Below are 24,390 nucleotides of genomic sequence, written 5' to 3'. Positions count from 1 at the left end.
GTCTTACCTACTCACTGCTGACAGTAGGTTGCAAAGTGTTTGTGACAGACATGTTGATGCCTGTACCTGGCAGGTTCTTGCATACGTTCTATTTCTCTTCATTAAACATATTTTACAAGGAAATGGACCTTCAGTAAAAAAGAAAATAAATTCTGTGTGGATCCCTTTCACTGTATTTTACTATGAATAAATTTCACAAATTCACCAGCAGTCTCTCATCAAACAACAAAATATAATCTATACCAGACTCTTTATAGGATTGTTGGACTTGGCCCCTGCATATGACAGACAGGAGTTCCATCCCTTGACTGTAGTCCTGGAATATACTTTTATATTTTGTCCTGGGTTTGTGGTTATTAGCCATTGCTGTGGGTTAGTATAATCTATGACCTTAAAAATGAACCTTATAAAAAAAATAAAATGGACCTTATCATGCACAGCTGGAGGGTGTTTGTCTTGCACGCGGCTGACCCATTTTTGATCCTTGGCATCCCATATGCTGCCAGGTGTGATTTCTAAGTGCAGAGCCAGGAGTAACCCCTGAGCACCCTTGGGTGTGGTGCCAAAACAAACAAACAAAAAGGACTTTATTAATAGCTATTCTGTCTTAAATGGACTGGGGTGGAGGTCCAAGGTGATTTCCATATGGACACAAATTTGAGAATAGCTATTCCAGATGAGAGAGTTGGAAAGTTAAAAAGCAGCACATTATGTGAATAGATAATCTCGAGCTTTTATAAGATTTTTAGTTAATAGTTCATTTATTTGTTCAGTCAGCTTTCATAAAGTCAATGTTTATATTTACAGTACTAAGTATCTTCTTTTCTTTGAATCTATATAGTAGTTTAGGTAAGATAGTCATTTTGATGATGTTATTAATGTCTTTTTTTAAAGAAAATTATTTCTGGGAATGTTCTTACTATAAGACATTGTTCTTTGTGGCTGACTGGCAGTTTCATTAATTTGTTTTGAGATGGTGACATTATGTTATTTGGTATGTGTGTGAGGAGATACTAGACCACACCTGGCAATAAGTACTTAGAGACTGATTACTCTGGGAAATATACTCAGGAGTGACTCCTGGCAGTGCTTGGAGACCGTATTTATTTAGTACCTCAGATAAAATTGGATTTTACTGTTCCTCTTCCTCCCCCACTCCTTCCCTCTTCTCTCCTCTCTCATCATTTTTTCCCTCTCTCTTTTCTCTTTCTTTCTCCCTTTTTCTCCTTCTCCAGTTCCCTTCTCCCAAAAAGAAAAAAAAACTGGGCCCAGAGAGATAGCACAGCAGTGTTTGCTTTGCAAGCAGCCGATCCAGGACCAAAGGTGGTTGGTTCGAATCCCGGTGTCCCCTATGGTCCCCTGTGCCTGCCAGGAGCTATTTCTGAGCAGACAGCCAGGAGTAACCCCTGAGCATTGCCGGGTGTGGCCCCAAAAAAACCCCCCCAAAAAAGAAAAAAGTAAAAAAGAAAAAAAACTGGGGTTGACCTATATAAGCAAGTCCCTTAACACACCCTCCTATAATATCTCTCAAGCCAGTAAGCACTTATTAGAAATATGTTCATATGATTTACTTTTCATTTAATATTGTTATCCAGAATAATTTTTTTTTGCATATTTTTTTTTTATTTAAACACCTTGATTACATACATGATTGTGTTTGGGTTTCAGTCATAAAAGGAACACCACCCATCACCAGTGCAACATTCCCATCACCCAAGTCCCAAATCTCCCTCCTCCCCACCCAACCCCTGCCTGTACCCTAAACAGGCTCTACATTTCCCTCGTACATTCTCAATATTAGGACAGTTCAAAATGTAGTTATTTCTCTAACTAAACTCATCACTCTTTGTGGTGAGCTTCCTGAGGTGAGCTGGAACTTCCAACTCTTTTCTCTTTTGTGTCTGAAAATTATTATTACAAGGGTGTCTTTCATTTTTCTTAAAACCCATAGATGAGTGAGACCATTCTGCGTTTTTCTCTCTCTCTCTGACTTATTTCACTCAGCATAATAGATTCCATGTACATCCATGTATAGGAAAATTTCATGACTTCATCTCTCCTGACAGCTGCATAATATTCCATTGTGTATATGTACCACAGTTTCTTTAGCCATTCGTCTGTTGAAGGGCATCTTGGTTGTTTCCAGAGTCTTGCTATGGTAAATAGAGCTGCAATGAATATAGGTGTAAGGAAGGGGTTTTTGTATTGTATTTTTGTGTTCCTAGGGTATATTCCTAGGAGTGGTATAGCTGGATCGTATGGGAGCTCGATTTCCAGTTTTTGGAGGAATCTCCATATCGCTTTCCATAAAGGTTGAACTAGACAGCATTCCCACCAGCAGTGGATAAGAGTTCCTTTCTCTCCACATCCCCGCCAACACTGTTTATTCTCATTCTTTGTGATGTGTGCCATTCTCTGGGGTGTGAGGTGGTATCTCATCGTTGTTTTGATTTGCATCTCCCTGATGATTAGTGATGTGGAACATTTTTTCATGTGTCTTTTGGCCATGTGTATTTCTTCTTTGTCAAAGTGTCTCTTCATTTCTTCTCCCCATTTTTTGATGGGGTTAGATGTTTTTTTCTTGTAGAGTTCTGTCAGTGCCTTGTATATTTTGGAGATTAGCCCCTTATCTGATGGGTATTGGGTGAATAGTTTCTCCCATTCAGTGGGTGGCTCTTGTATCCTGGGCACTATTTCCTTTGAGGTGCAGAAGCTTCTCAGGTTAATATATTCCCATCTGTTAATCTCTGCTTTCACTTGCTTGGAGAGTGCAGTTTCCTCCTTGAAGATGCCTGTAATGTCCTGGAGTGTTTTGCCTATGTGCTGTTCTATATATCTTATGGTTTTGGGGCTGATATCGAGGTCTTTAATCCATTTGGATTTTACCTTTGTACATGATGTTAGCTGGGGGTCTAAGTTTAATTTTTTGCAAGTGGCTATCCAATTGTGCCAACACCACTTGTTGAAGAGGCTTTCCCTGCTCCATTTAGGATTTCCTGCTCCTTTATCAAAAATTAGATGGTTGTATCTCTGGGGAACATTTTCTGAGTATTCAAGCCTATTCCACTGATCTGAGGACCTATCCTTATTCCAATACCATGCTGTTTTGATAACTGTTGCTTTGTAGTTCAGATTAAAGTTGGGAAAAGTAATTCCTCCCATATTCTTTTTCCCAATGATTGCTTTAGCTATTCGAGGGTGTTTATTGTTCCAAATAAATTTCAAAAGTGTCTGATCCACTTCTTTGAAGAATGTCATGGGTATCTTTAGAGGGATGGCATTAAATCTGTATAATGCCTTGGGGAGTATTGACATTTTGATGATGTTAATCCTGCCAATCCATGAGCAGGGTATGCGTTTCCATTTCCGTGTGTCCTCTCTTATTTCTTGGAGCAGAGTTTTATAGTTTTCTTTGTATAGGTCCTTCACATATTTAGTCAAGTTGATTCCAAGATATTTGAGTTTGTGTGGCACTATTGTGAATGGGGTTGTTTTCTTAATGTCCATTTCATCCTTATCACTATTGGTATATAGAAAGGCCATTGATTTTTGTGTGTTAATTTTGTAGCCTGCCACCTTGCTATATGAGTCTATTGTTTCTAGAAGCTTTTTGATAGAGTCTTTAGGGTTTTCTAAGTAGAGTATCATGTCATCTGCAAACAGTGAGAGCTTGACTTCTTCCTTTCCTATCTGGATTCCCTTGATATCCTTTTCTTGCCTAATCGCTATAGCAAGTACTTCCAGTGCTATGTTGAATAGGAGTGGTGAGAGAGGACAGCCTTGTCTTGTGCCAGAATTTAGAGGGAAGGCTTTCAGTTTTTCTCCATTGAGGATAATATTTGCCACTGGCTTGTGGTAGATGGCCTTCACTATATTGAGAAAGGTTCCCTCCATTCCCATCTTGCTGAGAGTTTTGATCAAGAATGGGTGTTGGACCTTATCAAATGCTTTCTCTGCATCTATTGATATGATCATGTGGTTTTTATTTTTCTTGTTATTGATGTTGTGTATTATGTTGATAGATTTACGGATGTTAAACCAGCCTTGCATTCCTGGGATGAAACCTACTTGATCGTAGTGGATGATCTTCTTAACGAGGCATTGAATCCTATTTGCCAGGATTTTGTTGAGGATCTTTGCATCTGCATTCATCAGTGATATTGGTCTGTAATTTTCTTTTTTGGTAGCGTCTCTGTCTGGTTTAGGTATCAAGGTGATGTTGGCTTCATAAAAGCTATTTGGGAGTGTTTCTGTTTGTTCAATTTCATGAAAGAGTCTTGCCAAGATTGGCAGTAGTTCCTCTTGGAAAGTTTGATAGAATTCATTAGTGAATCCATCTGGACCTGGGCTTTTGTTTTTCGGCAGACATTTGATTACTGTTTTAATTTCATCAATGGTGATGGGGGTGTTTAGATATGCTACATCCTCTTCCTTCAACCGTGGAAGATTATAAGAGTCCAAGAATTTATCCATTTCTTCCAGGTTCTCTTTTTTAGTGGCGTAGAGTTTCTCAAAGTAGTTTCTGATTACCCTTTGAATCTCTGTCATATCAGTAGTGATCTCTCCTTTTTCATTCCTGATACGAGTTATCAAGTTTCTCTCTCTCTCTTTCTTTGTTAGGTTTGCCAGTGGTCTATCAATCTTGTTTATTTTTTCAAAGAACCAACTTTTGCTTTCGTTGATCTTTCGGATTGTTTTTTGAGTTTCCACTTCGTTGATTTCTGCTCTCAGCTTTGTTATTTCCTTCTGTCTTCCTATTCTTGGGTCCTTTTGCTGAGCATTTTCTAGTTCTATTAGCTGTGTCATTAAGCTACTCAGGTAAGCTCCTTCTTCCTTCCTGATGTGTGCCTGCAAAGCTATAAATTTTCCTCTCAGTACTGCTTTTGCTGTGTCCCATAAGTTCTGAGAGTTTGTGTCTTTATTGTCATTTGTTTCCAGGAACCTTTTTATTTCCTCCTTGATTTCATCTCGGACCCACTGGTTATTGAGCATGATGCTGTTTAACTTCCAGGTGTTAAAGTGTTTCTTCTGAGTCCCTTTGGAATTCACAAATAATTTCAGAGCCTTGTGGTCAGCGAAGGTAGTCTGCAAAATTTCTATCCTCTTGATCTTATGGAGGTATGTTTTATGTGCCAGCATGTAGTCTATCCTGGAGAATGTCCCATGTACATTGGAGAAGAATGTGTATCCAGGTTTCTGGGGATGGAGTGTCCTATATATATCCACTAGGCCTCTTTCTTCCATTTCTCTCCTCAGGTCTAGTATATTCTTGTTGGGTTTCAGTCTGGTTGACCTGTCCAGTGTTGACAAAGCCGTGTTAAGGTCCCCCACAATTATTGTGTTGTTGTTGATATTATTTTTCAGATTTGTCAACAGTTGTATTAAATATTTTGCTGGCCCCTCATTCGGTGCATATATGTTTAGGAGAGTGAATTCTTCCTGCTCTACGTACCCCTTGATTAATATAAAATGTCCATCTTTGTCCCTTACAACCTTCCTGAGTATAAAGTTTGCATTATCTGATATTAGTATGGCCACTCCAGCTTTTTTATGGGTGTTGTTTGCTTGGATAATTTTTCTCCAGCCTTTTATTTTGAGTCTATGTTTGTTCTGACTATTCAGGTGCGTTTCTTGTAGGCAGCAGAAGGTTGGATTGAGTTTTTTGATCCATTTAGCCACTCTGTGTCTCTTAACTGGTGCATTTAGTCCATTGACGTTGAGAGAAAGAATTGTCCTGGGATTTAACGCCATCTTTATTTCAAAATTTGGTGTGTCTTTTGGGTAGTCTTGTCTTCGATTAGGTCTTTCAGTTTTTCTCTTAAGACTGGTTTTGTGTCTGTGAAGTTTCTGAGCTGTTTTTTGTCTGTGAAACCATGTATTCTTCCATCAAACCGGAAAGTGAGTTTTGCTGGGTATAGTATTCTGGGTGAAGCATTCATTTCATTCAGTCTTGTCACAATATCCCACCACTGCTTTCTGGCATTGAGTGTTTCTGGTGACAGGTCTGCTGTAAATCTCAGGGAAGCTTGCTTGAACATGATTTCCCCTTTTGATCTTGCTGTTTTCAGAATTCTGTCTCTATCTGTGGGATTTGTCATTGTGACTAGGATGTGTCTTGGGGTGGTTTTTCTGGGGTCTCTTTTGGTTGGTACTCTTCGGGCATGCAGGATTTGATCACATATATTCTTTAGCTCTGGAAGTTTCTCTTTAATGATGTTCTTGACCATTGATTCTTCCTGGAAATTTTCTTCCTGGGTCTCTGGGACTCCAATGATTCTTAAGTTGTTTCTGTTGATCTTATCATAGACTTCTATTTTCGTCTGTTCCCATTCTTTGACTAATTTTTCCATTGTCTGCTCATTTGCTTTAAGTTTTTTGTCCAATCTCTCCTGCTGTATGGAATTGTTATGTATCTCATCTTCCACAGCACCAAGTCTATTCTCAGCTTCTGATACCCTGTCCCAGAGCTTATCCATTTTGTCATTCACTTCGTTTACTGACTTTTTCAGTCCTGTTAGTTGACATGTTATTTCAGTTTGGAGTTTTGTCATTTCTGCCTTCATATTTTCTTGGTTCTTATTAGTGTTCTGTTCAACTCGATCCATGGTTTCTTGGAGTCTGTTGAGCACCTTCCATATTGCTAGTCTAAAGTCCTTATCTGAGAGGTTGATTAGTTGTTCAGTCATTATCTGGTCCTCAGAATTGTCATCTTCATTCTCTATGTCTGATGCTGGCCTGCGTTGTTTCCCCATTGTCACACTTGTATTGTGGGTTTTTCTACGTGTTGTGGTGGTATTCATTGTCTATATGATGTAGGCAGCACACTCCTCTGGCTCCTCCCTTTCTGGATGGGCTGACTTGCCTCTAAGGGAGGGGAGTCCTCCGTGGATGAAGCCTCACACTGGGTCAAATCTTAGGCCCGAGCATGCAACAGAGAAGACAGTCCAGAGAGAAATGTTTTCTTCTGTGATATAGCGCCGTTCTTAGTGTGATTTTTCCTTCTTGTTGCAATGGAGTTCTTTCCTTAGAAAGAGTGCACGGCCGCGTAGCGAAGCGGAGCGGCCGTGCTCCTCTGAGCCTCTTTTTGCCCCACTCGCAAGAGTTTCACGCAAGAGGACAGTAGACAGACATAGACAGGTCACACTCACAGTCTTTCACAGCTGAGCCCCACTGGGCCGGTGTACTTTCGCGGATTTTCCCCGCCTGGTGTCACACACAGGGAGCCAGCTTTTGCAAAGGATAGCCGGTTTTTATGCTCTGAAGTCCCTCCCTGAAAATGGCGTCTGGGCGAGCGAGGTTTCTGGAGGCTCTTTTTGCCCCACTCGCAAGAGTTTCACGCAAGAGGACAGTAGACAGACATAGACAGGTCACACTCACAGTCTTTTACAGTTGAGCCCCACTGGGCCGGTGTACTTTCGCGGATTTTCCCCGCCTGGTGTCACACACAGGGAGCCGGCTTTTGCCCAGATAGCATTGTTATCTCTTCCCGAATGTAGTTTCTTTGGAGTTAGCTTCCCAGGGCTCTGAGGAGAGCTTCCAGAGTTCAGGAAAGACAGAGAAGGGTAGGACAGGGCTCCCTTCCGGTGCTCAGTTCCTCAGAAGAAGCACAGCCCGGTGGAGATTCTGCAGGTAGAGCAGTCAGCACTCTGCCTGGAAACCCCCACCTGCAGCCTTTTCTCACTCACTCACTGGCTCGCTGGGTAGCTCCCGAATGTAGTTTCTTTGGGGTTCACTTCCCAGGGCTCTGAGGAGAGCTTCCAGAGTTCAGGAAAGACAGAGAAGGGTAGGACAGGGCTCCCTTCCGGTGCTCAGTTCCTCAGAAGAAGCACAGCCCGGTGGAGATTCTGCAGGTAGAGCAGTCAGCACTCTGCCTGGAAACCCCCACCTGCAGCCATTTCTCACTCACTCACTGGCTCGCTGGGTAGCTTCTGAATGTAGTTTCTTTGGGGTTCGCTTCCCAGGGCTCTGAGGAGAGCTTCCAGAGTTCAGGAAAGACAGAGAAGGGTAGGACAGGGCTCCCTTCCGGTGCTCAGTTCCTCAGAAGAAGCACAGCCCGGTGGAGATTCTGCAGGTAGAGCAGTCAGCACTCTGCCTGGAAACCCCCACCTGCAGCCATTTCTCACTCACTCCTATCCAGAATAATTTAACCGTACATTTCTCTGACATTTCAGACACTTCCTGTGTATTTTTTGAGTCCTGTCATTCTTTCCATTTGATATTTTCATAATAAAGACATTGTTTGTTTGTTTTTTCCCCACCCCAAAGACATTGTTTTTAGTAGATGCTAAAGAATAGTGTAATGTTAAATGACTATTCAGAGCTTTTCAAAATATTTATTTAGGTCATTTTTGTGCTTCAGTAATTTTCTTTTGTGGCCAACTTATAACAACTTAATAGTGTTAAAAGTTATTGGGAAAATGACATTTGCTAATATTCAATGGGAAAGTTTTTGTCTGTTGGACTGTACAACTTCTCAGCCGTTAGCATGAAATCGAGAGTTGCCAGCCTGTTTTTCTGTTCAGAATTCATTTTCCTGCAGTGTTTGCTTTTTTTTTTTTTTTTTTTTTTTTGGTTTTTGGGCCACACCCGGTAACGCTCGGGAGTTGCTCCTGGCTATATGCTCAGAAGTTGCTCCTGGCTTGGGGGACCATATGGGACACCGGGGGATCGAACCGCGGTCCGTCCAAGGCTAGCGCAGGCAAGGCAGGCACCTTACCTTTAGCACCACCGCCCGGCCCCAGTGTTTGCTTTTTAACCAGAGTTAAAATACCATAGAATACCCTACTTCACACAGAAGAGATGTCATTAGACTGAGTCTAGTTATTCAATCATGACTGAGTTTGTGGTGTCCAACAAATGTTAATCTCATCCTAATATGAAGATGTAAACTTACCCCTGGCATGCTTGTAGAGTTTTTTTTCTTTTGTGACTTTTAGACAGTTTGGGAACAAATTTAGACTTCTGTCTTCTTCTGTTTTCCTTCATGGTATTTGTTCACAAAGTTTTTGTGGATTGTCAATGGCTTTGCTTCATTTATATACATGCATTTGAAGGAAGAACTTGATCCTATTTCTCTGCAGCATTGAGATGTGGAACTAGGGCTGGAGAGATAGCACAGTGATGTCCTGTTTGCCTTGCATGCAGCTGACCCAGGACAGATGGTAGTTTGAATCCCGGCATCCCATATGGTCCCCTTGTCTGGCAGGAGCGATTTCTGAGCCCAGAGCCAGGAATAACCCCTGAGTGTCGCCGAGTGTGACCCAAAAGCAAACAGACAAAACAAAAGATGTGGAATTACTAAAACTGGGTACCTTAACAGTTAACTAGATTTAAAATACTGTACTAATAAATACTTCCCAGTGCTCAACTTTTTTTTTTTGATAGAAGAATAAATTACTACAATTTATTTAAAAAACTATCCTGGCATTATCTATTTAAATAGAATATACATGGTGGTAGATAATATCAAATTTCATATCAAATTATCCTATTTCTTTCTTTCTCTTTCTTTTTCTTTCTTTCTTTTCTTTCTTTTTTTTTAAATTTATTTAAACACCTTAATTACATACATGATTGTATTTGGGTTTCAGTCATGTAAAGAACACCACCCATCACCAGTGCAACATTCCCATCACCAATATCCCAAGTCTCCCTTCGCCCCACCCGACCCCCGCCTGTACTGCTCAACTTTTTGATTACAAATGTTTATGAAATTCAAACTCCCCTCAATACAATAGTGAAGAAAACTTCCTGCAGTCACGGATGTTTTTGGACATTGCTGTTCAAATCTCTTGGTGGGAGGAAGGTGGAGACTGCTGGCATTCAGTTGGGGTACAGTTAATAATAACCATAACATCACATGGGGACTGCATTTTGCATGAAGAAACATCCAGGTATGAGATACTGGTGGTCTGTGCCAATGTCTACATGTTAAAAGTTCATTGTAGATGGACTCCATTAGTAAGTTTTCTTATTCCATTTGCTTTTGCTTAGAGTTGTGTGGTTCAAAGCAATGCATTTTATAATTATTAGCAGTTTCCTAGAAGTTATTAGTATTTCCTAGAAATTTTCTGGGAAAAGCCTTTAGGGGATGCAGTTTTGAAAACAGGTAAATTTGGGGCATGTAATACTTCATGAGATTAACACATGAGTCAAAGAGTGTTTTGATTGTTTGCATGTCCTCATGACATAAATCTTCTCCAGACTTCATCTGTCCATGATACTATATTGGGAATGTTTAGGAAATCTGAGTCATTTGGTTGCAAAAGACTCTGGAGTATTTTTGTCCAAGTCAAGTAATTCAATCTTAATTCATCCCAAAGGGAATATTATACCCTAACTAACACATCTAATATGATTTCCACTATTACATTCATGAGAGGGCGATTTCAGTGATGGTGCTCTTCAGTGATGGAAAAAGGGTTCGTCTTCTCCATTTCCAGCTTCACTGTATTGGAAACACATGGTGAGAAACATGTGCTACTCAGAGATACTTATGGAACACTTTGCTTTGGTCTTGGTTTTGGGGCTAGACCTGGCTACACTCAGGTCTACTTGGGACTCTTCACTCAAGGGTGAATCCTGATGGGCTCAAAAGATTATTTAGGGTGAGGAATCAAACCTGGGTTGGCTGTGTGCACAACAAGTACCTATTTATCCATATTTATCTTTTTTGTCCATAGCAATTCTTAGAATCTCCTGACTCTGTATATGGGGTCTGCTTCTGTGGTGCTGGGGATCAACCAGTTCCCTGCATGCCAAACACATACTTCAGCTCTTGGAGATTTCTCCTTGGTCCTAAATAGCAATTAATTAAAAGACTTAAATGCACAAAATGGGTTTTTATAATAGCTTCATATTAAAATAATGCTTTTTCCTCCAGATAAGACTCTATTCCTATACCAGCCTTTTTTATATTTATCTATATTTATTTCCTTTGTGTTGGATTTATTGCATAGCATTTTCCAGGTTACATAAGGCTAATAAATGGTGGGATTTAATATAGCATGACTTTTAAAGGAGTTACATGATCTTATTTATTTTTTTGGCTCCCCCCGCCCATTTTTGGTTTTTCTTTTTTGGCCACACTTAGCTATTTTTAGGGTTTAAACTTGTTTTTGCATCAGGAATGACTCTTGTTAGTGCTCAGAGGACTGTGGGGATACCAGGGATGGAACTAGGAATTGGACCAGGGTCAGTCCTTGCAAGTCAAACAAATGCACTACCTGCTATAGTGTTTTCCAGCTCTAGTCTTATCTCTGTGCTTAGGGACCTTTTGGTGCAAAGAATTAAACCTGGGCCCCCTGCATTCAAGCTTGGACTCAGCCTGCTGCCATATTTCTTCAGCCACCTCAGCCTCCTGTTTATCTATGATTCCAAATATGACTGATGACTCGGTTTGAGTTAACTATAACATATCAGTATAAGGAAGAAGAAAACTGGTTTCTCTCTTCCCTAGCACCAGTGCTTTTCAAACACTGCAATTCAAAGAATGGCACTGAATCTGTCCTCACCAGACAATGTTACTTCTGTTGTTGTACACTAAGTGCTGACATATATGTAAATGATCCTTGAAAAGTGTTTGCCTTGTTGATGGACTTATATGATATGTTAATTTAGTTGTAAACAAATATGAATTTCTAGTCTTGATATATAGTTCATAGAATAGTTGATGTATTTTGTCTTTTACTGTAAGAAGATAGTCTATGGGGCCGGAGAGATAGCATGGAGGTAAGGCGTTTGCCTTTCATGCAGGAGGTCATCGGTTCGAATCCCGGCATCCCATATGGTCCCCCGTGCCTGCCAGGAGTAATTTCTGAGCGTGGAGCCAGGAATAACCCCTGAGCACTCCCGGGTGTGACCCAAAAACCACAAAAAAAAAAAAAAAAAAAAAAAAGAAAAGAAAAAAAAAGAAGATAGTCTATAATATACGTACCATGCAAAATATGTATGTTCACTTGATTGTAGACAAAGTGAGGCTTCTGGTAAACATATTTCAGAATATATGAGATGCTTAGAGATCAGTCAGTAGGATAGATCCCATCTGCCTGGGATAAGACCAGATTTATTTCAAGAAGGGTCATTTAAGCTTAACTTTGAAGGATGGATTAGGAGACAGGGAGAGATGAAAAGAGAAAGCTTTTGTGGTAGAAGAAAGAAATGAATAATGTAGCAAGAGAGCAGGTTGATTCCGATGAGTGACCAATGACCCCTTTATGTCCCCATTTATAAACCCGAGTCCCTGCAAACCTTCTTTGTCTTTGTAATGTATATTTGGTTGTAACAGAAGCAACCCTGGGCAATTCGTATCTGAATAATGAAGTGTTTAAATAACACTTTATAAAAGATAGGCTATGGGCCAAAGTCTGCAGACCCTATTTTGCTGGCCCGTGTAAAAGTATGTATGTTTAATGAGAAATATTGCTCAAAGAAAATATTTGGCAGCATATTTTCAATGTTAGCTATGAGTTTGGAATTAATGTTCTTTATAGTGAAACCAGCATTGCTGTGTTTCTACGAAATATGTTAAGTACATAGGCTTGGAAATAGATGTTTTCTATTTACATGCTAATGTTTTCGGTTGGCTTGTTCTAAAGTAAGATTTCTGTTACTGTGTGAAAGCAATGGATGGGGAGTGAAGGAGACCTCGAAATGACCCCAGAAAGAGCTGATATAGGTCATCCCCAGATGTTTAGTATCTTGAATTCTCACCATAAAGTTTCTTCTGTAGTAAATCCAGTTATCAGACTATGGAAAAAAGATGACAAATGGGCAATTTCTTTCTTAACCCACAATGTTGGCATTCTGTCTATTCCAAGAATAAGAAGGTGAGCTGATTCCAAAATAGACATTAGATACACATCTTACCTTTTTTTTTTGTTTTGTTTTGTTTTGTTGTGATTTTTGGGTCACACCCAGCAGTGCTCAGGGGTTATTCCTGGCTCCAGGCTCAGAAATTGCTCCTGGCAGGCACGGGGGACCATATGGGGTGCCAGGATTCGAACCGATGACCTCCTGCATGAGAGGCAAACGCCTTACCTCCATGCTATTTCTCTGGCCCCTTACCTTTTTTTTTTAAATCATTTTATTGTGGTATCATTGACACATGAAAAACAGGACATCTTCATGAGTTTGGGACTAAGTAAATCATTGCTACCATTAAGTTGTATTGTTTATCAGTCTTTGTGGTAAGAATACTGAAAGCATTTTGTAGGTAGCATTTTGTAGCATAATCCTAGAGGAAAAATAGTTTTTTAAATTAAATTATTGTAGATGCTTGAAACATAATAGAAAAAATAGTGGACTAGGGTTTTTGTACTAGAAAACTGGGGAAAATAAGGTAGTTCTCTCCAGGGGCACAGTTGTAACTTAGAAAATGGGTAGCAACACAATGAAATGATATTATATTCCCTTCCAAAGAAAGTGGCTTATAGTTTATTAGCCTATTCCTTTCAAGTGATAAATATCACTTAAATAAATGGCAGTATTCCTTTAACCCTTTCTGAAGTACAGTTATCTTTCTGTAGCCTCACAAGCACCATAAAATGATGCCAATTTTAATATTCTTTTGGAAGAACATTTCTTAATACTTGCATATTAGTTTTGAGGAAGTGTAGTCATTCTTGCTTCTAATTATGTACAAATAGACCTTCCCTACCAACCCAGGAACCTTCCTCATCCATAGCATGTATTTTATTTTTACTTGCTTCTTTCAACAATTAGATTATATGTTTTCTAAGGGTACAATAGAAATCGTTTGATATCAAGCCATTTTTAAACCAGTGGTGACATACTGAAAAGAAGATTAAGTCAGTAAGGCATAATGATTATAATTAGGCAGCAGAGAAGAGAATGTGTGCCTGAAAGCAGAATAATATAATGGAAATGGGAAAGGGTTTTGGAGATAAAAACAGAACTGCCTGAAAACTGTAAGTTCAGTCACAGAATTCATCAGATCTGAATGCCCGAGTGTTTTTGTTGGAGAGAACTAGTGGAGATTGTCTTGGACATCCTTGGCCTCTTTCTGACTGCCAGTGCTACTGTCTCTCAGGCCCAACCATACCCAGGCAATTTTATTCCCAATTACTTTTCTGCAAAATGGTAGAAGTGGGGGATTATCTTGCACGTTTATATTAATATGAAATAGTACTTATATATCAAGTTTCTAGTACTGTATTGTGTGTATGAGAGAGAGAGAGAGAGAGAGAGAGAGAGAAAGAGAGGGAGAAAGAGGGAGGGAGGGAGAGAGAGAGAGAGAGAGAGAGAGAGAGAGAGAGAGAGAGATCAGAGAAAGAGCTGTAGGATTTTGTTTTCCAGTTTAAGCTACTTAGTCCTAAGTGCTTAGGCAGCATTTGTTCTATTTTCCTGTGTATATTTAGCAATTTAAGGTAGATATAGGAGAGATACTTTAGGAAAGATAACTTAAGATTTAATCTTTAAAACTGCCTTTTTTTTTTTTTTGGATTAGAGTGATAATGGGTAGACCATTTGCTTTTCATGCTGCTGACCCATATTCGATCCCCAGCATCCCATATGAGTGATTCCTGAGCTCAGAGGTGAGAATAACCTCTCAAAACAACAACAAAGCGTTTTTTTTCTGAATAACATACTAGTTTTCTTATGAAATTTATGATACCAACATCACTGGTATATATCTTAAAAAATTACATCATTCATTTTGGATTAGAGAATGTTAAAAAAAAAAGTCCAACCCATTTCTGAAATGTCAGGACGTGTTAGTGTCTTTGGCAATAGTATTTTTACAAGAATGAAGCAGATGGAATATGGATTTTTTTAAAATAATTGAAATCAGTTTAAGATTACTACACATTGGTATGTTTTTATCATGCCCCAAACTGGGTGGGAATCCCTAAAACTATTTGGAGCAAATTAAATTACAAAAATTCCTCATTGAGTTTTATTCTTGAAACATGCTGATTAAAGAACAGCAATTCGGTGTGAATAAAACCATTGTAAGGGCCTGAAAAGGTACAGCAGGTAGGGTGCTTGCCTCAGCAGCCTGTCATCCCCAGAATCACATCACCAGGAGTGACTCCGAAGTGCAGAGCCAATGGTAGACCCTGATCACTGCTTGATTTTGCCCCAAAAAACAATTAAAAAAGAAAAAGAAATCCTGCTCTCTATCATGATATCAAGAAAGGTACTCAGAAAACAGGGAGCTCCCTCATGAACAGGAGGGTCGCAGAATTTCAATTGAGTGCAGCAGAGGAAGGAAATGCTATGAAACACAATGAGGATCAATCCAGTACTACATTTCTCTTAATGCCTATTTATTTCCATGACCTGATTATGCTTTATCTAGTTGGTTGTTTCATTTCTAGTTGGTTGTACTTGTTGTCAGGGATTAGGGACCAGATTACTAGCTGCTAAAGGAATATTCTTCAGAGTTTTTCTTTGTTCTTTCTGTTTGTTTATTTTTGGGTCACACCCTGTGATATGCTCCTGGTTCTACATTCAGAAACACTCTGAGGGGGCCATATTGGATGCCAGTGATGAAGCCTGGGGTCAACTGTGTGTGTGTGTGTGTGAAGGCAAGGCATCCTTTCTACTCGCTGAACTCTTTTCCAGCCCCAGTCTCATAGTTTTTTATATTAAGCAAATATTTTCTAATTATGTATGTCTTGGTAGGCCAGTATATAATTTCATATGATTTTTTTTTTGCCTAAAATGTTATGTTTTCCATTTATTGAGATCATGATTTTGTTAGTGGACAAAGAAAAATTTTCATCTAATGAGTTTTTTCCTTGCTCTAGATCTGAAAAGAATTACATATAAGAGCTGAACTTTAAAAGCTAGTTTGGGGTCCAGAGAGATAGCACAGTGGTAGGGCATTTGCCTTGCACACATGTGGTCCAAGGATCCAGGATGGATGGTGGTTCAAATTCAGTCATCCCTTATTGTCCCCCGAGTCTGCCAGGAGCAATTTCTGAGTGCAGAACCAGGAGTAACCCCTGAGTGCTGCCGGGTGTAAACCCCCCCCCCCAAAAAAAAAAACCAAAAAAAAATTAAATAATAAGCTAGATTGATTTTTCTAAATCAAGTTAGGATTGATATTGAGACAGGGGAAAACTAGCATATTTTAACTTTGGCTCAGGTAGCCACGGGGGAATAGGGTGGGTCCAGACTGTGGCACAGAACTTCACCTGGTTCTTTGGGATGTATGCAAACCTCCAGAAAAATCCATTTGGAAAACTATCCCTTTTTTGGGGTGGGGGGAGTGATACCCAGCAGCGCTCAGGGGTTACTCCTGGCTCCACGCTCAGAAATAACTCCTGGCAGGCTCAGGGGACCATATGGGATGCCAGGATTTGAACCAATGACCTTATGCCTTACCTCCATGCTCTCTCCGGCCCCTGGAAAACTATCTTAAGAGCTCCTTTCAGGCTTGTTTTCTAGGCCCAGGAAAATGTATCTCTATTCTCCTTATTCTATTTCTTCCTATATTATCTCTTTTTTTTTCTTATGTTATCTCTTATCTCTGTTTGTTTACTTGCCTGTTTGACTTTTGGAGAAGCTCATGTATTCTCTCTAGAACACACACTTATCTCTTTTCTTTTGATTTTTGGGCCACATCTGGCAGCTTTCAGGGGGGACTCATGGCTCTGCTCTCAGAAATTGCTCCTGGCAGGCTTGGGGGACCCTATGGGATGCCAGGGATCAAATCAGGTTCAGTTTTGGATTGCAGTATGCAAGGCAAATGCCCTACCTACTGCTGTGCTATCACACTGGCCCACACTTCTCTTTCTATCCTCTCATATCTAAATAAATTTAAATAAAAATGTCCTTGCTTCACCATTTTGCCTCCTCCTGAAATTCTTTTCTGTGAGAAAGGCAATGAACCCACAAGACCTGCAGAGGTCAGGCCCTGATGTAAGTCATTTGACCTATCCCAGATAGCTGGAAGTGGACACTTAAGTTTACTTCCTGTGTCCCTGACTTTACCGAGCCACTGGCAACATAAAGATACAAATCATAACCAAAAAAAAAAAAAAAAAAAGATACAAATCATGTGTTAGCATACTATTTGGTTGTCATTTAATTTTATTATTAACAATAAAACTTTTATGTCCCTATTAGAGACCACTTCAAAGTGTAGATCAACACTGAACCGCTCTAATACTACCAAGTTAATATTCTGTTTTATCTAGTCTTGCATTTCACTGAAAAGAGAACCATTGCAGTAATTGTTCTGTCCCAGGGGAAGGCACCATTTAGAAAGTTAGAAAATAGCTGCGTTTTTTCCAAGAATATCAAAGTAAGGCTAATGTTATCCTAACATTATTTTCTATTAAATATACCAAAAAAAAAAAGACCTTTGGGAATGTGCTAAGAGTTCATGAGTCAAGAATTATATTCACTGAAAGGCTTGGTAGTCCAAGAGACTACCAAGAGAAATGGCCCCGGCCAGGGTCCAGTGCCCATCCAGAACCGAACAGAGGCAAAGGATCATGTGGCTTTCTTTGTTCATCTTTATATACCATAAGAAGGGGAGGGGGGTAGAGGGGGGAGAGATGATTTCCTTACAAGGTCATAACATCCGCTGAGGTAGTATAAGTTCCTTATAAGGGCAAAAAGGGTTAGATACAACCTGACCTTTAAGTTTCATGAGCTACAGCAGTGGGGGCTGGTGTAACTAGTTGTTGACTTCCCTTTTCACACTTCCTTTGCATGCATTCATGTTAGAGAGGGATCGAGAGAGCCTAGGGCCTGGGGAGGCCCAAGGTCCTGGACTGCCCAAGGCGGAAGCCTGGGGTCCAGGAAAGCTCACCTAAAGACCACAAACCTTTAGAGATGTAAATCAGCAATGCAGGTTTATTTTCTTTCCAAAGCTCTGGGGTATCACCACAAACCAGGAATTGGGTCTTAACATTTAAGGGAATTCATATGATAATGAGCTCACAGGTCAAAGCTTGTCATAGGTTTATACAGTTTAAATCACTCAATGAAATATTTTTACAGGAAAGGCATAATTTTCTGTCTGTTCAGCCCTTTATGACATCATTTACCCCCATCTCCTAAACTGATGGCATGCACCCTTCAGGTGGTCTCCTAATCTACAGGGTGGAGAACCTGTTCTCTTGACAGCATGGTGACCAGAGCGATTAGGGGAAGGGAGCCTTGTTTATTATATATCATACTTTAAGCAAGCCAGTGACAGAAGCGAGAATAGCTTAAACTAGATTTCATCCTTATTCTATACCTATTGTGCCATCTATGTGTTATTACTGTGTGCAATTATTCCTCCCTAATCTTCAAGGGCCATCTGCCATCTGCGGGGACCAAGGTGTTCCCATGTTGGAATGTAATATGGACAGTTTCCACCCCCCTCCATCCCTCCAAGGTGTCTCTAGGATAGAATGCAAGATTTTCAAGTGCCATCTGCCATCTGCGGGGACCAAAGTGTCTCCATGTTGGAATGTAATATAGTCAGTTTCTACCTCCCTCCATCCCTCCAAGGTGTCTCTAGGATGGAATGCAAGTTGTTCTTGCATTGAAATGTTCTTATGGTTTACAGCCTGGTTCCAGTAATCAGCTGTCTCTTTGGGCCTAGTCATTCTTACCTTGAAATTGTAGCCTGTGACTAAATTTGCAATCCCATCTATTGCTAAGAAATCACTATTCCTATTAAAAACTACTCGAGAAACATTATAAAATTACTTAAGAACATACTATGTCAAAAATATCCATTCCAACATCAGGGATCACACTTTGCAGTGCTCAGGAGTTGCCCCTGGTTTGGCACCGAGCAATCACTCCCGGCAGTGTTTGGGGGACCACATGGGATGCCAGAGATCAACATGGGCTGGCCAAGGCCAACAGCTATCCACTGTACTGTCTCTCCAGTCCAATGCTCATTTTTACTTACTCTCAAAACAGTCTCAGAGATACCTGTTGTTTTCTTTCCCCCTTTATCGGTGGTAATGGGGTGGATGGGAAACACATTTAGAAGTGCTCAGGGCTTACTCTTTTTTTTTAATAAAAATTTTTTTTAAGCATCATGAATACAAGCATGATTGTAGTTGGGTTTCAATCATAAACTGAATACCCTCCTTCACCAGTGCAACATTCCCACCATCACTGCCTCCTTCCCTCCTTCCCCACCCTGCTTGTATTTTTTATGTTGCTTTATTTGATGTGAACATGCATAATATATCACACTTTTATACATACAGATATAGATGAATTCATAGAAGTTGTGAGAATAATAGAGCATGAACATGAGATCATTTGGGATCAAATCTAGGCATTGAGATATATAGGTCATCTACTCTACAAATTGAACCACATCCCTAGCCTCCTCCTCCTTCTTCTTTTCCTCTTTTCTTGTCTTCTTTTTTACTCTCTTCAGGGCTTACTCCTGACTGTGCTTAGGGGTCACTCCTAAGCAGTGCTCAGGAGACCATGTGGAGTTCCTTGAATTGAATTGTGTGGGCTATAAGTAGGTAGTCCCCTATTTTCTTCCTTTCATCTCATTTTCTTGCATATTTGGTACCTGAAGATGAAAAAATTTCTAGATCAGTCCTGAACAATCCATAGTAAACAGAAACCTGGACACGGCACTGGGCAAAGCTGCACTCTGACATGAAGGTGGAACAAGCAGATAAAGAAGCCATCCCTCCCTCCATGAAATTTGAGGATGTAGTAAATTCTTGGAACATAATAAAACTAAGAGGTGGACTTGAAGAAGTTTCTCTGGTCACACCTGTGGATAGTGGAAATAAGATGTGATAAAGAGAAGCTCCAGCAGGAACAAAGACTTGGAAAGGAAGGAAGATCAAAGAAGATCAACTGATCCCAACCTTGATCCCAACCCTGGCAAGCACAGCAAGACTTGTCCCCTATGTAGAAAGCCCTCTTGGGGGCTTTGGAGAAAACCTGTACAAGCAAATTGGAACAAAGGAGGCCAACATATGTGCTGTCTGGATCCACAGACATGGTCACCACATGCACAGCACATGTCATCTGTATCTCCCCTCTTGAGATGTGGACTTTCCGATTTTCATGCTGGGTTGTATATATAAGCTCACTCTTACCTTGGAAAAGCTTATTTCTCCTTTGGGCATGCTACTCTCTCCCTTTCTATCCTCTCCCTTTCTAAGCATTTCCAAGTAAAACCTTTACTCTGAGGTCTTAGTAACTTATTCAAGGTCACACTTCTAAGGAAGTTTGAATTCTTTTCCTCATGCTGAGATACTGAGCCACCACCCAGATGTAAAAGCAGAGTTACAGCTAGGATAGGGTGGACCCCTTCTGCAAAATGTTACAGAAAAATCCTGCTAAGAATATGAATCAAAAATCCAAAGATTTCCCAGTGACAACACCTGAATTTAACTTTTATGTAAGGAGAGACCTCCAGGCCAACACAATTTGGATAAATTTGACCTTTTTTCCAACAGTCATTCTACTTTTTCCCCATTAAAGAACCCAGGTTCTCACTGAAAACATAGTCTCTCCCTTTTCTTCCCTTATATCTCCCTAAATTTCTTTCAATACAAACTATTTTGTTGGGGCTGAAATGACAGTACTTGCCTTGCATGGGGCCTGCATGAGTTACACCCCCAGTATCTCATATGGCCCTGTCAGGAGTGATCCCTGAGAGCAGAGCCAGAAGTAAGCCTTGATATGGTTGGGTGTGACCCCTTCCCCCAAATCGAAACAAAACAAAACAAAACAGGTAAATTTTTAGCTTCTTAATTTTGTTCTGCCTGCTGGAAATCAGGGGATATATGCTTTTGTTCCAAGTTAAAAGATTTTTCTCTCAAATATATGAAAGTCAGATTCTCTAAGCAAAAAGCCTTCTTGGGTCAGACCTGGCAATGCTCAGAGTTTACTCCTGACTCTTTGCTCAGAAATCGCTCCTGGTAGGTTGGGGGACCGTATGGGATTCTGGGGATTGAACAGGGGTTGTCCTGTGTAAGGCAAATGCCCTACTGCTGTGCTGTATCACTCAAGTCTCTGCTAACTTGATATTAGTGGAGCTGAAACAATAGTTTTACTGGGTTAGGCACTATTTTCCCATTTTAAAATTTGTTGCTTGTAGGTTGGACCTTAATGTTTTCAGTGTGATTGAGTCTGTGGTTTGAATATGTGGCTATATCACTCCACATTACTGGTGTAGCCAATGCCCTGGTCCCTTGCTCTCTCTTGTTAGGTGGCTGGTAGCCACTCAGAACGGAGGACCACAGAGGAAATAGGACAAAGATAGGTTTATTAAGACTTGGCTCTGAGGGCCCACTGGGTCAAAGGTACTTGGAGCCCTGAGCATGGGGTAGGCATACAACTTATACATTTCCAGCCGATAGTATTCAAGGTACATATCCATATATTCCTTCAAGGCACATACCCATATTCTTAACCTTTATGTAAGCAAAACATGTGTGTTTAAGCCTTGCATCTTGTTTACTAGCCCTGTTTGCTTATTTTCTGTTCCTTCCTTTCCAGAGACCCAGGGGAATTTTCCTAGTCTCATTTCAGACACTAGGCAGGCCTTTTCCTTATTTTGTTTTCCTAAGTTCAGGCCTGAACTGTGCAATGGCTCCACTCTGGTTCACACCCTTTACTTCCCTTTCTCATCTTCCTTTATCCTATACTCTAGATAAAGGGAGATCTAAACTTACCCTTTACAGCCTACTTCCTCATTTAGGACTTCTTTATACTATAGATAAGTGAGATCACCCTATAGATAAATGAGATCACCCTGTGTTTGTCTTTCTTCTTTAGGCCTACTTCACTCAACTCACCTACTTCCAGTTCCATCCAGCAAATTGCATGACTTTTAGTCCCTTGCAGTTGCACAGGATTCCATGGAGTACGTAGACCACATCTTCATGTCTTGGATTCCTGGGTTGATTCCATTTCTTAGATGTTATGCTAAGAGCTGAGATAAATAATAATGTGCATATGTCCTTTTGAAGAATGTTTTCGTATCCTGGATGTAGATACCTAGGGTTGGATGAAACAACTTTTAGAACATTAGATGCTGGAGGAGAAAAGCTTTTTCCAGCCCTCAAGAATGCATGTAAAAAAAATAAGATAATGGTTGGGCCAGAGCCATGGCGCAAACAATAGGATGTTTGCCTTGCACACACTAACCTAGGACGGACCACAGTTTGATCCCCCTGGCATCCCATATGGTCCCTCAAGCCAGGAGTGATTTCTGCACGCATAGTCAGGAGTAACCCCTGAGCATCATTGTGTGTGGTCCAAAAACACAAACCAAAAAAAAAAAAAAAAACGAAGAAGGTAATGGCCATTACATTGATTTCTTTCCTTTCCTTTTCTTTTCTTTCTTTCTTTTTTTTGGTTTGCATTCTGATGGGTGTGCTGAAAAAGACTTTCTTGGTTTCTGCTTTTACTTCCATTTGTAAAGACATGTTATCAGAATTATCAGAAGTTATCAGACAAATAACTTAGCTTTCACTATTGACTTTTCTTTTGTTTTTTGGTTTTTTTGTGTCATACCCAGCAGCACTCCTGGCTCTATGCTCGCTTCTGGCTGGCTTGGAGGATACCATATGGGATGTTGGGATTTGAACCACTGTCCTTCTGCATTCAAGGCAAACACCCTACCTCCATACTATCTCTGGCCCACTATTGAGTTTTCTTTTCTTTTCTTTTTTTTTTTGGGGGGGGTTAGGTTTTGGGTCATACCTGGCAGCTCTCAGGGGATACTCCTGGCTTTATGCTCAGAAATCGCTCCTGGCTGGCTCCGGGGATCATTGGGATGCCAGGATTTGAACTACCTTCTACATGCAAGGCAATTGCCTTACCTCCATGCTATCTCTCCGGCCCACTATCGAGCATTTCTTCTTCTTCTTCTTCTTCTTCTTCTTCTTCTTCTTCTTCTTCTTCTTCTTCTTCTTCTTCTTCTTCTTCTTCTTCTTCTTCTTCTTCTTCTCCTCCTCCTCCTCCTTCTTCTTCTTCTTCTTCTTCTTCTTCTTCTTCTTCTTCTTCTTCTTCTTCTTCTTCTTCTTCTTCTTCTTCTTCTTCTCCTACTTCTTCTCCTTCTCCTCCTCCTCCTCCTCTTCCTCTTCCTCTTCTTTTTTTTAAATAAATTTGTATTGTGATTAAAGTGTATTACAAGTCTTTCACAGAATTATTTACGGTACATAGTGACAATGAATGAAGGGAATTCCCACCACCATTATTGTCCTCCCTCCACCCCTGTTCCTAGCATGTATCCCATATCTCCCCCCATTATCCCCCAGCATACTAGTGTAACTGGTCTCCACTTTACAGCTTGTTGTAGATTAGGTATTCATTCTGTTGTCATTGACTTTGGGTTTGGTGTTCCAGTCTGATCATATTTTATTTTCACTACATGTTCATATGACTGGTCCTGGTATCATTTCCCCCCCTCAATTTATGAGGCTGAATGATTCAAGTTATGTGATTCTGTTGGAGATAAAAGAGATAAGGAAAAGAGAAGAAAAAAATACCAAAAAAAAAAAAGAAAAGAAAAATGCACCCAGCCAAAAAAAAAAAAAACAAAAACAAAAAACCACCAAATAATATCCACACAAGTGAAAAGGAAAGAAAAAAGTGGGAAAAAAAGAGAAAAAAATAATATTAAAAACAGACAAAACAAGAAAAAGGAGTGCTGGAGTGGCAGGGTTTGGTGTTACCCCCAATTTTTTTTTTTTGCGTAGGCACAGTAAGTATTGGGTAATAAAGGGAATTCCCGTGGCCTAAGAGATTCAGGGTTTCTCCCCTCTTGAAGCATACTTTCATGGGAACACCCACTGGCTCCATATATACTCATTACCATTTCACAAGGTTGTTTTTTTTTTTCCCCGTAGTGCCAGGAAACTTTCCTCTCAGTTGTGGATGAGAAAATCAATAAATAAATATTTTATTTAAACACCTTGAGTACAAACATGATTGTGGTTGGGTTTCAGTCATGTAAAGAACACCCCCCATCACCAGTGTCCCAAATCTCCCTCCTCCCCATTTATTGAGTTTTCTTAAAGAGAAGTTTCATGGGCTCGTAACAGTAGGTCCACTCTTTGACTTTCATTCTGGTCATTGGTTGCAGTAGATGGCTGATTTTATACTGGAGAAATGAGCCCAACTATATATGCCAGGTTTGTACCCATAACCTCTGAGTTAGTTTATTGGCCCCTTAGAGGCCAATAGGTTAGGAAGGTTTCCTTTACTCCTCATTTCCATCATTTGATTTCAACTACCTTGCCATTAGATGATAGCAAATATTTCTCATGTTTCTGTTGGCTTCTTTTGGTGGTATTTATTCAGCAGTTTTCCTCATTTCTGATGGTAATTTTGTTGTTTAGTAATTGAATGGTATGAGCCTTACATATTTTGACTACTATGCCGTGGTCAAGAATTTCATAATCAAATGTTTCCATTTAG

At 40.2% G+C, this 24,390-nt stretch overlaps 1 protein-coding gene across 1 annotated transcript in view; it reads left to right on the top strand.

Annotated features, from left to right (window-relative positions):
* Nucleotides 1–24,390, top strand: part of FAM171B (family with sequence similarity 171 member B) — a 73,394-nt gene that overhangs the window by 34,499 nt on the left and 14,505 nt on the right. The window lies entirely within an intron of this gene.

This window comes from Suncus etruscus, chromosome 5, assembly GCF_024139225.1.
Source record: "Suncus etruscus isolate mSunEtr1 chromosome 5, mSunEtr1.pri.cur, whole genome shotgun sequence".
Lineage (NCBI taxonomy): Eukaryota > Metazoa > Chordata > Mammalia > Eulipotyphla > Soricidae > Suncus > Suncus etruscus.
The sequence above is the reverse complement of the archived record's forward strand: the minus strand, read 5'-3'. Positions and strand labels throughout refer to the sequence as shown.